The sequence below is a fragment of the Leopardus geoffroyi genome, chromosome B1, assembly GCF_018350155.1.
Source record: "Leopardus geoffroyi isolate Oge1 chromosome B1, O.geoffroyi_Oge1_pat1.0, whole genome shotgun sequence".
Taxonomy (NCBI): Eukaryota; Metazoa; Chordata; class Mammalia; order Carnivora; family Felidae; genus Leopardus; species Leopardus geoffroyi.
In genome coordinates this window covers 87637333-87651471 of record NC_059327.1, presented here as the reverse complement: position 1 = coordinate 87651471, position 14139 = coordinate 87637333, and the positions used below count along the sequence as shown (strand labels likewise).

The following is a 14139-nucleotide window of genomic DNA, read 5'->3' as shown; positions in this document are numbered from 1 at the left end:
AGAAGTACTACATATTCCTTTGTAATTTGATAAGGTCCATGGGAGCAGATACTTCATTTGTCTTCTCTACTTCTCTACCCCCAGAACAAATGGGTCTGTCCCATTCTGGTCCCCCGTAAATGCCATAGCAGTGTTTCTCACACTGGAGCACACAGCCACCTCCTGGAAGGCTTCTCAAAACACAGTTTGCTGAACCCACCTTGAGTTTCTGATTCAGTAGGATTTGCATTTCTGACAAGGTCCTGGGCAATTCCCATGTGACTGGCCAGGGGACCATTCTTTGAGAACCATGGTCCTCTATACCTCTCTAATACTAAGTTACTGCCTTGACACCTTTCTAACACTAACCTTCAGAAAGGTCTTTCCCATTCAGTTTTTCCCCTTCGGTAGCTTCCCTCATCAGCAAATAAGTTGCACGCTTTTGGAAGCATGAGAGCAAGATATATCTCCCTTTCTCAATGATAGTAATAATAATTTTATATGTAACACAAAAAGCACAGAAGTGCTCACAATAATGACTTTGCACTGCCCTGCTGTGAGTTCAAAGGAAGCTGAAGATCATGAGTATCTATTAAAGCAACAGTGCAGATAATCCCATAAAATTAGAGGTGACATGCTGTGAAGTACATATGACCGGTCAGTGCTGACACTCGTGGCATCAAGAAGAACCCGGCACAAATGCAATGTTATGTCTTCATTTAATGCACTGGGAAAGCCAGGAGTTACTGACCCTAATAATTTGATTCCATGTTACCGATACACATTACTTGCTTAACATAATCACCTCTTCAGACTCCTTCCAGTTCAAGCAACTTAAACCTTCAGCTCCCTGCACAAAGGCTGATGGGTTTTTTAGCCATAGAGCTTATCAGCCCTCATGGAGCCTTAACCCTGCTGGGTGCCACTAATGAAGATCTCAATATAATTTCTTCCAAGATGAAAATACAGTTTGGAACTTGGAGGTGGGGGTGGGGGGTGGGGGAGGCAGAGTCTGCCTCCCTCCCCAAGCTGGGTACGTTTAGCACACAGAGACCCAGCTCATTATGCTGAACAGCACTATCCCCCGTTGAGAACAGGCAAACCTCGCCAGTCAGCAACTGCCATTCATTATGCTGCTTGGAGCCTGACACTTCCCCTGATCCCCAAAGCCTTAAGCCTTGATGGGGAAACACATTGACCTCTAAATCCTGGCATCCTAATATAAAAGTAGCAGATGTTCCCTTTCCCCAGCGTGAAGAGGGTCCTGTGGAATTTTCTGTTAACACCATAACATGCATTGCTAGTTGTGATTGATAAATGCTACATTTAAGCAGAGGAAATCACTGGGCCAATTAGATATAAAGGAGTGGATGGCATAAGACATATTAAAGATGAATTGTTTCTTTGAAAGAAAGGCTACATGTAAACGCAAAGGACTAAGAAGGCGAACGTGAAGGTAGATGTGCAGCTTTTCAACCACTCGCTACATTATTTTAAACTTGAGTCTTTTCCATTTTTATAACATCCCAAATGGTGTGTTAAGCTCTTTCTCTGGGGGAGAGAAGTGGGAGGGAGAAGGGGGGAAAAAGATTCTCTTTTCCTTGCAAGAATGGGATTAAGAAGTGTAAAGTTCCTGTTAATAAAAATTGAGGTGACATCGTTAAGTGCAGAGGAGTCACTAACCTCTCCAGGACAGGTGGTACAGTCACATCATATGATGCTACAAATTAGCAGGGAGAAGGCAGTCTGAGACTTGGGCTGTGGCCCTCCCCACATAGAATCCAGTCTCCAAACTCTGCTCTTGCAAGGATGCCTGTTTCCTGCTTAGAGATTATGGTATGTCTGAGGGAAATTTTCTAAATTGACTTTAGCAGAAGGAACACTAAAAAAAAAAAAAAATGCAACTTTCTTTCTCAGCTTGTCAACAACAAAAATCACAGCAATAGCTCCTGCCATTAACTTGGTGGGTATTATGTGCCCAGTATTTTATTAGGTGCTTTACATATTCGCCTCATTTTATCTCCCGAATATCCTGTGAGTTCGGAACATCATCACCATTTCATATGTGAGGAAATGAAGTCTTGGAGAGTTTAAATAACTGTTTGAGGATAGACAACTGGTAAATGGGAACCCAGAATTCAGCTGATCCATCCTAGCTAAAGTCAGAGCATTTTAACCACTAAAGCGTACTCTCTCTCATGCATGTGGACCCTCGGCCTCTTAACTATTCATTTTCAGAGAAATCATAATTGCTGAATATAACATTTATTGCAAAACTCTTCTCAAGCCTGTATGTCTCATGCAGTCATTGAAAATGCAGCTTTATTTACTATAAGGGTGGGGAAAAAAACTTATTCCATGATTTTTATAATTTTTCTGTACAACATGAACTGGAATGTCGAGTGAATGTTTTCAGAAGTTTCAATGTTTAGAAATGGGGTATTTTTTTAGATTTAAAAGACAATAGAGGCTCACTTAATACATTTCCCTAGACAGGGGCACCTGGGTAGCTCAGTCAGTTAAGCATCCGACTTTGGCTTACATCACGATCTCACGGTTTGTGGGTTCAAGACCTACATTGGGCTCTGTGCTGACAGCTCAGAGCCTAGAGCCTGCTTCATATGCTATGCCTCCCTCTCTCTCTCTCTCTCTCTCTGCCCCTCCTCCCTTCCCCCCACTCATGCTCTGTCTCTCTCTCTCTCTCAAAAATTAAATAAGTAAATTTCCCTAGACAATTTTTACAGAAAAGGAGGAAAAGCAAGCATGTCTGCCAGAGAAGCCAAAATGTATAGATTATTAACAATTTTACTATCAGCTCAGATATACTATATAGAGACTAGACTGAAAAATCAAAGGCGCTTACAGCAGAAGACAAAAGTGAGAGAGGGTCCAACTTTGTGGCAATGCATATGTCCAGAAGTAATTCCTCTCTGAGCAAATTAGGCCATGAGAATTGGAGGGGGTGTGGCAAAAGAGCCACTATCTTCTGTCCTTAGGTTCCATTTCACTTTGACAAAGGGAAAGAGGAGAAGGGTTTGAGGCTGCCTTGGCATAAACAGCAATCAATTACGGAGGAAAGCAGTTGACGTGTTCAGAAGGGCTTGGCACCGTGTGGTTAACTCCTGAGTTTCAAGCATCAAAGCTTAAGAGCCACTGGGTGAGCTGATAAAAGCTATTAGGCCATGCCAGAGCAATCTTTCTGGAGGCTTTAGATGCAGAGGGCAGATAAGCACGGTTAGCAACTCCAGATTAAGGCAAATGGCACATGATAATAAAACGAATTAAAGGAACTAGCAGACCACTGGTATTTCAAAGCCTCTGTGTTCTTGTGAGGTATCCTTCAACTCTAAGTGCAACAAAAGCATTGTCTTTAAGCTGAAGAAAAATGACTCACACCTATGAGCTCTACTCTTTTTCAAATGTTTACGCATGTTTGTGATGATTAACAAAACACAAATGTATTTTGAAGCGTTACTCCTTAAGACCTCTAGTCATTGTACATAACCTTCTCAATTAAGGGCCATTAAGCATGTGAGAATCCAATAATTTTATTAGCTGCGCTCAGTTTTCAGCCAAAAGGCCTTGGAGAGTCTTCTTTTCCCGTGGGTTTATTTTACATTGGCACCTATAACCAGTCTATGTCACACAGGGATAAATATTTGTTTTATTTGAAATTGTTAAATAGAACTGTCTGGAACATCTGCTTAAAAATGCTGCATTCTAAGGAATAGACTTCCCCAGGAACCCAAAAGGTCCCCAAAGTAATGGCTGGTAGCTTACATTTGTGTAATCTACAAAGCACTGACAAATACATTTTATCTTCAAATATACACATGCCATTTCAAATCCTTTGTGGAATGAGAGACAATATAAACAAATAACAAACAAAATTCACAACAACCGAATGAGATAGGTTCCTGAAATGATTCCCACCATTTCCAAATGAGGAAACCAAGGCTCAGAAAGGTTAAGTGCTGTGGCCAAGGCCACAAAAATCCTAAGTGGGAGGGCTGCTACTTGAACCTTCCAGCTCCAAGTTTCACATTCACGGTATATCGTGCCATGATATCATGGCTGCTTTGTGCCTACTTTACCTCCCTGTACAAGATCCCTAGGATTCTTACATGCTGACAAAGATGTGTTATATTTTATATAAGTAGCACAAATATCAGAAGGCTGAATGTAACAATGCGACACATTTTAAGCCAAGTGTATTTCTTCATGCACCAAACAGTGATCACAAATAAACTTGCAAATAATGCAGCACAGAACGCATGTTTTAATATGCTTTGCAACTGTATGACAGAGCGTCAGAAATGACCATTGTTTCTAGTGCTTTACATTGGCTAAAAATAAAAACTCTTGCTACAAACACAGAATGAGTAAATCTAGCTTGATTCTCCAGATACCTGAGGATACCTGAAGGTTACAGGGATTTCTGGTTTTCAAACCATATGAGTAATTCGGTAATCCCTTGAATTTGGGAGAGTCTTAAAATTGTTTTATAACTTGATCAAAATCTTCTGAGATTTGTGTGAACCAAAATAAGTTTCACACAATCCCCTGTGTTGGATACACACAGTGGGGACCACAGAACTCACTGATCCTAGGGCATCTAAAATTGTCTTTGAGCCGTGGAACTGGGCATGATGACAGTCAGTTCTGTTAAAGCCTACTCTTTTGTGTTCAAGAATCTTCTACGAGAAGTGATTGATGCTTCACACTTTCTATTTAAAAATCATTAATATTTTAACATGCACTTGTGACATGCAGGAGAAAGGAGGGAGGGAGAAAAGGAAGTATTAAGAAGAACAAGAAAATGGTAAACTTCTCAATATGTGAGATAGAAAAAAAAACTAAAACATTAATTTTCAGAATATTTTAATTCTATTAATAAACTAGGCACTATTTATTTATATATAATTGAAACATAACTGTGATTCATCTCAACACCAAGTATTCGAAATTATATTAAGTACCAGGGGCGTCTGGGTGGCTCAGTCGGTTAAGCGTCAACTTTGGCTCAGGCTGTAATCTCACAGTGTGTGAGTTCGAGTTTCACATCAGGTTCTGTGCCAACAGCTCAGAGCCTGGAACCAACTTCAGATTCTGTGTCTCCCTCTCTCTCTGCCCCTCCCCTGTTCATGCTTTTTCTCTCTCTCTCAAAAATGAATACACATTAAAAAAATAGTAATGATAAAAAATAAAATTATATTAAGTACCTTTTGATTCCAAGTTTTTATTTTAGAATCATACTTGTTTCACATTTCTTTATAATTGCCCTATGAAGACCTTGAAAGCTTTTCTGTAGAACTGACACAGAAATGACTCAAGCATCTCTTATTTCCCTCTTTTGTATCCACTGATCAATTAATTAATTAATTTTTGCCGAATCACTCTGTTTACACACTGCTGTTGATTTCATCTCACTCCTCAAACTTCAGTCATACGTTATGGACAAAAAGGTAAGTAAAAAGTATACCTTAAAGAAAATCAATCCATATTTTTCATTCACATGGTTTTTCTTCTATACATTTTTTTTTTAATTTTTTTTCAACGTTTATTTATTTTTGGGACAGAGAGAGACAGAGCATGAACGGGGGAAGGGCAGAGAGAGAGGGAGACACAGAATCGGAAACAGGCTCCAGGCTCAGAGCCATCAGCCCAGAGCCTGATGCGGGGCTCGAACTCACGGACCGCGAGATCGCGACCCGGCTGAAGTCGGACACTCAACCAACTGCGCCACCCAGGCGCCCCTCTTCTATACATTTTTATACACTCTCCCTGATTCCTGCTCATACCGAACTCTCCAAAGAGCCCTGGACACATAATTGTACTAGCTGGCTATGTGATTTCTGACATTTCTAGCAGGGATTGAATTACAAATAAGTATATTTGATAATTTTCCAGGACTTGAAACAATTAGATTACAGATGGCTGGAATCACAAATTCCTTTGTGTGTTTTCAATGATTTTGCCTCATTGTCATTTAGTGCTACCGCTGTATCTCTAGTTATCCACTGTGAGTGGGAATTGGGCTGTTAATAACATGAAAGAAATGCACTTGAGGAAACATAGTAAGTAGTGGGGGGAAAGGTGTGGGTTGTCACTGAAAAAAAAAATGTAGCAAGAGGAAGAACCATGTTCATGTTCTAACTTAATGACAATTTCTGGGCCAAGGATGAACACAGAGATGTGACAAGCAGATTGTCATATAAAGGTACACGGCGATCCCACTGACTTCAGGCATTAAACACCTGCCCTCTGCTCCTTACAATAAGTATCACAGCAAGGCTATGGATGTTTTCACTGAGACACTTTAAATTTCAATACCGCTGAGGTCTAATCTAAATCTCACCATTCTCCATTGTCCACAGATGAAGAACTCCATAAACAGAAAGAGAAGACAGAGAGACCTGTAGAGAGATGTAAGAAATGAACAGACACAGATTAAAAGGCTGCAGGGCTGAAGAAGGCTCATGGGAAAATGTAAGGAGAAAGGTACAGCGAAACCAAATAGAAAAAAGAACATGGAAACTTACAATTCAGAAACATAGGGTGATAAGCAATCAGAAGAATTGGTATAAGCATTTAATCCCTAAAAGAACCCTTCACTTTTTTATCCTATTAGAATAAATTCATCAGTAAATAAAATTATTCAGCAAAATGTAGCTTGAGACTAAATTTTCGTTTGCCTGAGTTTCATACAAAAAAAATTAACATTGTCTACATCTCATTTTTTTCTCATTTTCTAGAGATTTATGGTATGTCTTCTAGATATATTACAGTTATTAGTATTTATCGTGAGTAAGCATAACAATATTAGTAGGCACATTTGAACGTACAAAAACAAAATTGGTTTCCAATAAGATGTTAGCAATTAAACTACCAAAAAGATACATTATTTAAATAACAATGAATTTCACACTGATGTTCAATTCTTATTTCTGTTACACTGTTTTTACAACCCGCCTTTTAAAATTTCATTATTTCCCTCAGGATTTGGCCTGACATACACTAGAAGAATGCAACATCTCAGTGAACCGTTCTATCATAACGGAGTTCCCAAGATTCAGATGTATGGCTGAAACATTTAACTCCCTACCACAATTTTGTGTCCCTCTTTCCAGAGCAGAAGTTATTCCCAAGAAGCAGCTACCCAGATAGGCTACATTTGCCAGACTCTCCTGTATCTAGGTGGGAATGGGACTCATTCTTGGTGTCGATTGATGTGGCAAGTAAAGGCCAAGGTGGTTATAAGTGACTTGACCTGACACCCTCCTCCCTAATGGACAGCCATTTGCAGAGAATCCATACAGTGGCAAAGCCACACTAAGGAAGGAAGCGAGGTCACAGAATCAACATGCGTAGGAAAGCCCACCGGTTAGCGAGGGACACCAACTGGAAATCAAAACTGAAATTTTTGATTTTTTAAAGTCCTTGAAAATTTGTCATTTGTTTGCTGTAGCAGCTGGCATTGCCCTAATAAAGGAATGAAAGGCTGCTCATTATATCTAGATCTCAGTTAATTAGTTCATATAAGACTTGAAATTGGTCGTCACCAAATTGTACCCTACATTATATTGTTGTATAATATATAAAATTAAGATATAAAATCCTTAAAATAAGGTCCCAAATTATAAAAATCAACTAAAAACATTCATATCTGAAAACAGTAGCATAGGGAAAATTCATCATTATTCAACAGAGCAAAGATAGACCCCACCGCTCTCTACTTTAAAATACAAAATCCCCTACACTTCTGCCAGTTGCCACCAATTCAACAAAGGTCAGAGCACAATTGCCTCTTGTTTTGACCAAGGACATATAATAAGACAGTGCAATGTTAAATAAATGTAATCTTATGCCAAGAACAAGGCAACATAAAATAAATATACCCACTCTGGCAAAGTAAATGGGAATTAGAGTCAAAACCCACTCAGGCCATAAACACATATCTTGGAAGGAACTGATACTATTTCTCTTACTCTGTGCATAAATCAGGTCCGGTCACATTTCTGATCAGTCACACGGTAAGAAATGGAACAGGTAAACCTGGAGACGTTCAACCGTGACGAAAAACTACTGCTTCTACACCAAAAATTGTCTGCAACATTTCCGACCAACAGTGACAAAGCTAATTTATTAGTAATAATTTCACTTTGATATCTGCTGGTCAGGTAGATAACGGAGTTTCCAGTTGGGTGTTCTGGGAGTCAGAACAGATACTGGACAACCGGTAAGATGACAGACCCCCCTCCTGGTCTCACTCGCTTCAACCGGATCAGTCCTCTTTTACTTACTTTATGCACTGATACCTGCCACACAACAGAGGCTTTCAAATAGTTTTAACATCACTGCTCTACACTCTACAAGTCAAATTATGTCTTTGGATCAATTTTTTTGGATCCAATACTGGCTTCTTAAAGTACAGTTTTGAAAATATATGAATTGGTTTCATAAAGGAGCCATATGTGACTGATTATATAGGTATGTGTATATATATTCGACCCTATAAAGTTGAAAATAATTTTTTTACTGCAACAAGTCCCTATTTATACTCTTAGGGTGATTGAGGGAAAAATCCTTTTTTAAAAAATTAAGTTTATTTATTTATTTTGAGAGAGAGAGAGAGGAGAGAGAGAAAAAATCTCAGGCAGGCTCCACACTATCAGCACAGAGCCCCACACGGGGCTCGATCCCACGAACCATGAGATCATGACCTGAGCCAAAATCGAGAGTCAGACGTTTAACCGACTGAGCCACCCCGGTGTCCCGAAGGAAAAATTCTTAGAGGAGCCAATAGCTATGGCCTGGCTTTAGTAAGCGGCAAATCCACATGGTAGGGCCACAGAGAACATGACACAACAACCTGAGGGAGCAGTAGGGAGAGGCAAGGATGAGAAGAAGTAGGGTTGAGGGGCTAAGTGCCTCGCCCGCTGAGAGAGAGAATGTGCCACCATCAAGAAAGTGGTGATGAAGACGCCAGATTGGAACTGTTCATAGCTCCCTGAAGAGGTCACAGAGGTCCACAGAACGGCAGAATCGCCCGCAAGCCCTCCCTCTCCTCTCCGCAGGCTGTCTATTCACAAAGATTCATACGCTCAGCAGAAATGGAAATTTCATGATCTTTTATCTTTCTGCTCAAAAGTTAATCCCCTCCAACAATAAGCTTTTGTGCTTTAGTTTATATTTACTAGCGCCTTTTCTTAGACTACAAGCATTCATAGGCAAACCTCTCACTAGGGATAATTTTTTCGAGTCAGATACACTGGGCAGTGACTGAGGGACTAGGAAAATTAAAGTCATCCTGACATTTACCCACCCTCTCCTTCATAATTTCTCTCTTGGCCCTATTCCCCAAATACCTACAACCAAGAAAAAAATTGTACATACCATCCCAGGTGTAAATTTTCTTTTAGCAACATCTTTTCTCTGGAGTTTTACCTTTGATTTTGTTTTCACTTCATAGAATTTTGAAATTTTTTCTGGACTCCAATCCTAAGGTGGAGTCTAGTCACATTCCAGTCACTATAGCAAGGGACTCAAGAGATCACTGGATCTCTCAAGGTTTAAACTTCCTTAACAGTTAAAGAGGGTATTGAGTTAATAGAGTCTAAAGTCCATTTTACTTGAAAGTTCATTATTCAACCACTTTGGCAAATAAAGCTAATCCATAGAGATTGTTTAACAGAACACTTTAAAAACTCAGTGGAACTCATGTACCAGAGCATTCTAAGGAAATGCCTGCCTTTGCCTTGTTCTGTCATTCCGAGGAAGAAATAGGATGCTGACTTTACAATCTCTTCTCCTGAACACTGAAGATTATGATTCTATTCTCAACCAGGAATACCAGCACATCAAAGCACCTTCCATCATTAAAACTTCAAAGTGTCAGCCTGGCTGAAAAAATTGATCATTACAAAAGATCATTTAAAGGAAAAGTGGTCCGTCCATTCTTCCAGATTCTAAAATGGTATCTGTGGATCAGGTCAGACCTCTGGAAGGCCACATTACAAGGTCATATTATCCTAGGCACTCATGGAATGTCTTTGCAAGTCACTATATTTTATGCCTCAGCTTTTATCCTAACTTCATTGCGAACACAGTTTTAAAAACCATCTGAATTTTAGGAGGACATTTGTAGCAATATTGTCATTTGCATCCATCAAGCTCTTTATAAAGACTTCATTCATTTCATCAATGTTTATCAAATATCTTCTTTATGCCAGACATTATAAGTACAGGGATAACGACATCAACCACAACAAAAAGTTTATTCTCTCATGGATGGAATCTAAAATTCAAACAAGAAGACACAGACGACTCCCCATCCCCCACTCTTAACATGGTTGCCTCCTTCCTGTCAGTTAGGCTCATACCAAGTCTCCCCCTCAGAGAAATCTTCCCTCCTTTTTCTAAATATGCCTCCCCCAATGCCAGAACTACCCATTCCCTATCATTTTCAGTATGAAGAAAAACAAAACAAAACGTCTTCTAACTCCTAATAGTTTTTTCAATATCTTTATGCATTCATAATACACCAAATCCTACAAAGAAATGGAGGCCATTCACTGAGCATTACGAAGTGTCCTCAAAGTATTGCCTCTAAATCTCTAGTGCAAACATTTTTTAGAGCTGTTGCCAGGACTGTTCGTCATCCTCAAAGATACCTCTGCTTTTTGTGTAGCTTGTAACCACATAGGGAGAGAGTTCCTGGCCTCCTTGGTTTCTGGGTTTTGTTGTTGTTGTTGTTGTTTTGTTTTGTTTTTTGTTTTTATTTCGTTTTGCTTGCTATCAATCTTTTATTTCTAAGACATGTGGTTCATTAAAACAGTGAGAGAAGATAAGTATTTCGGAAGATACAGCTTGGGATTTAAGAAATTTTTTGAATAGAAGTTGGTTTACAATAGTGATGGGAGGACTCATAAAACTTATAAATTTAAATTACTTCAACCAAACTATGTTATCATCTTGACTTTCTTTTACCTTGTTTTCACAGCCATGAGACCAAAACTGCACAATCCTCCCAAAAGAAGACTTGAAAAAAATTAATAAATCAAGCCATGAAGAGAAAAAAGGGGGAAAAATGTTAAGAGGCAGCTTTAACACAGAAAAGAAATATTTATTCTACCAAACCCTCATGAGAATTCTAAATTATTAAATCTCTGAGTTCACCTGATTTATGAACAGGATAACACAGCCCCTAGCCAAAATCATTTTTAATAAAAAGCAGGAAACCTCCTGAAGTTCATCTCAGATTTAATATCAAACACAGCAGCCACACATGAACATTTCCCCATAAAACACAAACACAGCACAGCACAATCTTCTGGCAGCCATCAGTGGGGCGTCAGCAATACAAACAAACAGGGTGTTTGAACCATGGGAGGGATCAGGCCTCACAATCTAGACAAAGCAGCCAATAGAAATGAAACACAGGCTGAAATGATGTCAATGAGGAAGGGAGAGGAGTTAAAGGAAGACTCATTTCTAAATATATTAGAGCAGTCAGCTCACACTTCTGGTCAGAACACTGAGCTTCCTGGTTGACTGTTACATTTGAGAGAGCAGCACAAGTGTATTTTTGTGTTGAATTTTATGCATAAATTTAGAATATACCAAAGGAATGGAAACCACCACAAGAAAACAAAGGCTAGTAATTAAATAATCCAACATTGCCATTCTCATCCTGCAAAAAAAGCAGTAAACATCTAAAAGATGCATAAAAATATGATTCAAATATTTTCCAACAGGTATTTGGTTCAAAGGTAAGAAAGATGTCAAGGGGAAAAAAAAGTATCTTATTCTTTTTCATGTATGTTTGCTTAGGAACTGTGTTTATTACCATGTTTATAACCTATGTGGTAAGGGATTTCTTCTCAGGAATATAAATTCAACTAGTTGGAGATACATAAAATAATTAACTTCATCCATATTTAATCCCATATAGGGAAGTTTCAGCAATTATAAGGATCACAAGGAAATGTTTTTTTTCATGTTTCCACTGATATTTCCATTAATATTTTGGTATTTGGTATTCAGTTAAAAAATATTCTGGAAAACAGAAAATCATTATAAAAAGTATTCTGTTAGTAGAGTACAGGGATTAAAAAAGAAAGGCCAAAAGGGGAAAAGTAAGACTCATATCACTGGCAGATGCCTTGTAGGTTACTTTAATTAGTTAGTGTTTTCAAAATCAGAAAGAAGAAAACAAATTAATAATTAACTATAGGATACAGGGAAGGAAATTTTGGGACTATAAAGGATTTAACCATACATGTAGAATAATTTGATTTAGGGCAAATTATATTGTAAAATAATGCTACCAAGATAATTTGAAAATTATGAACTTTAAATTTCTAAGAATGATACAGTTTTTCCTCATATTCATGAAAAGCCACCTCCGTATAAATATGTTATACTAATTTATTCAGGGAATTTATTATTTATATTAATTTGTTCAGAGAAAAAAAAGTAATAATTAAGGCCATCTTTCTGTCCAGATAACAATATTAAAACTTTCAGTAAAAATTGTATAGTAATTGGCTGACGTATCAATAGAAAGACAAGTAGAACAGATCACTTTGAAATACAACAGTATATAATGTAAAAACAATATATAACAATTGTCATACTTTATGAGTATTATAAACTAAGTAAGTAAATATCATAAACTAAGGGGTGATATGACTATTCAGTAAATGGTAGGATATTGGAAACTTGGCCGGCGGCGGGGGGTGATTAAAAGCCTACATTCAGGGGCACCTGGGTGGCTCAGTCGGTTAAGCGGCCGGCTTCAGCTCAGGTCATGATCTCGCGGTCCATGAGTTCGAGCCCCGCGTCGGGCTCTGTGCTGACAGCTCGGAGCCTGGAGCCTGTTTCAGATTCTGTGTCTCCCTCTCTCTCTCTCTCTGACCCTCCCCCGTTCATGCTCTGTCTCTCTCCGTCTCAAAAATAAATAAACGTTTAAAAAAAAAAAAGCCTACATTCATTATGTCATGCTAAAGAAATCCATTCCAGATAAGTTAAAAGGCTTAATGTCAAAAAGAAGAAACAAACAGAAAATATGAGTGATATTTAAATGATCCAGGGATGAATAAAGATTTATGATATCAAACCAATATACAGAAATATTAAAAAACTCATATTTAAATGTAATCAATATAAATATATAACTTATTAAATTACTACATATAAATTCAAAGTTCTATAAGGTAAATCATAAAGAAAATTTAGTTACATGAAAAACTGAGGCCAAATTTTGCAATCAATATAATAAGCAATTAGTACCCATAATATATAAAGAATTCTGTTGGGGCTCCTGAGTGGCTTAGTCAGTTAAGCATCTGACTTTGTCTCAGGTCATGATCTCACAGTTTGGGAGTTCAAGCCCCACATTGGGCTCTGTGCTGACAGCTCAGAGCCTGGAGTCTGTTTCAGATTCTGTGTCTCCCTCTCTGTCCCTCCCCTGATCACACTCTGTCTCTCTCTCACTCTCTCTCTCTCAAAAATAAAATAAACATTAAAAAATTAAAAAAAAAAAGAATTCTGTTGAATCACAAATATTCATGCCTCAAAATGGCAATCACATACAGCTACTAAACTTGGGACAAGTATTAAGCCTTATATGTGATTTAAAAAATGTAATTTAAAACAATGAGCTATCACTTTTGCTTTTCAATTAACAAAGATTTTTGTAAATTATAGTCAATGCTGATTAAGTGTTCTTAACTATTGCTGTTGAGTGAGGAAACGGATGTACCCAATTTGGAAAGCAACTTGGCAACACAAAAAGAGACTTTTTTGAGAGTCCATCACCTTTGACATAGTACTTCCCTTTCAGCAATCTTCTTAAAGAAATAATTGAATATACAAAAAGATTTCTATATTATGTGTGTAATACATCACTTTCACCCTAAAAGAAATTGGAAACATTTTAATGCTCCCAGAAACATGAGTAATTGTTGGTATACCTACCCAATGAGATATTATACCATTAAAAATGGCGTTTACAAGGATGTTAGAGATCTAGGAAAATCCAATGAAATGACATTAAGTGAAAAAAAGCAGTATAGGTCTAGATGAATAATAAGTGCAAAAAACTTGGGGTGCCTGGGTGCTTCCGTCAGTTAAGCATCATGGTTCGTGACATCGAGC

At 38.1% G+C, this 14139-nt stretch overlaps 1 protein-coding gene across 1 annotated transcript in view; it reads right to left on the bottom strand.

Moving 5' to 3' along the window:
* Positions 1–14139, bottom strand: part of SLC7A11 (solute carrier family 7 member 11) — an 81832-nt gene that overhangs the window by 25623 nt on the left and 42070 nt on the right. The gene's annotated exons all lie outside the window — the stretch shown is intronic.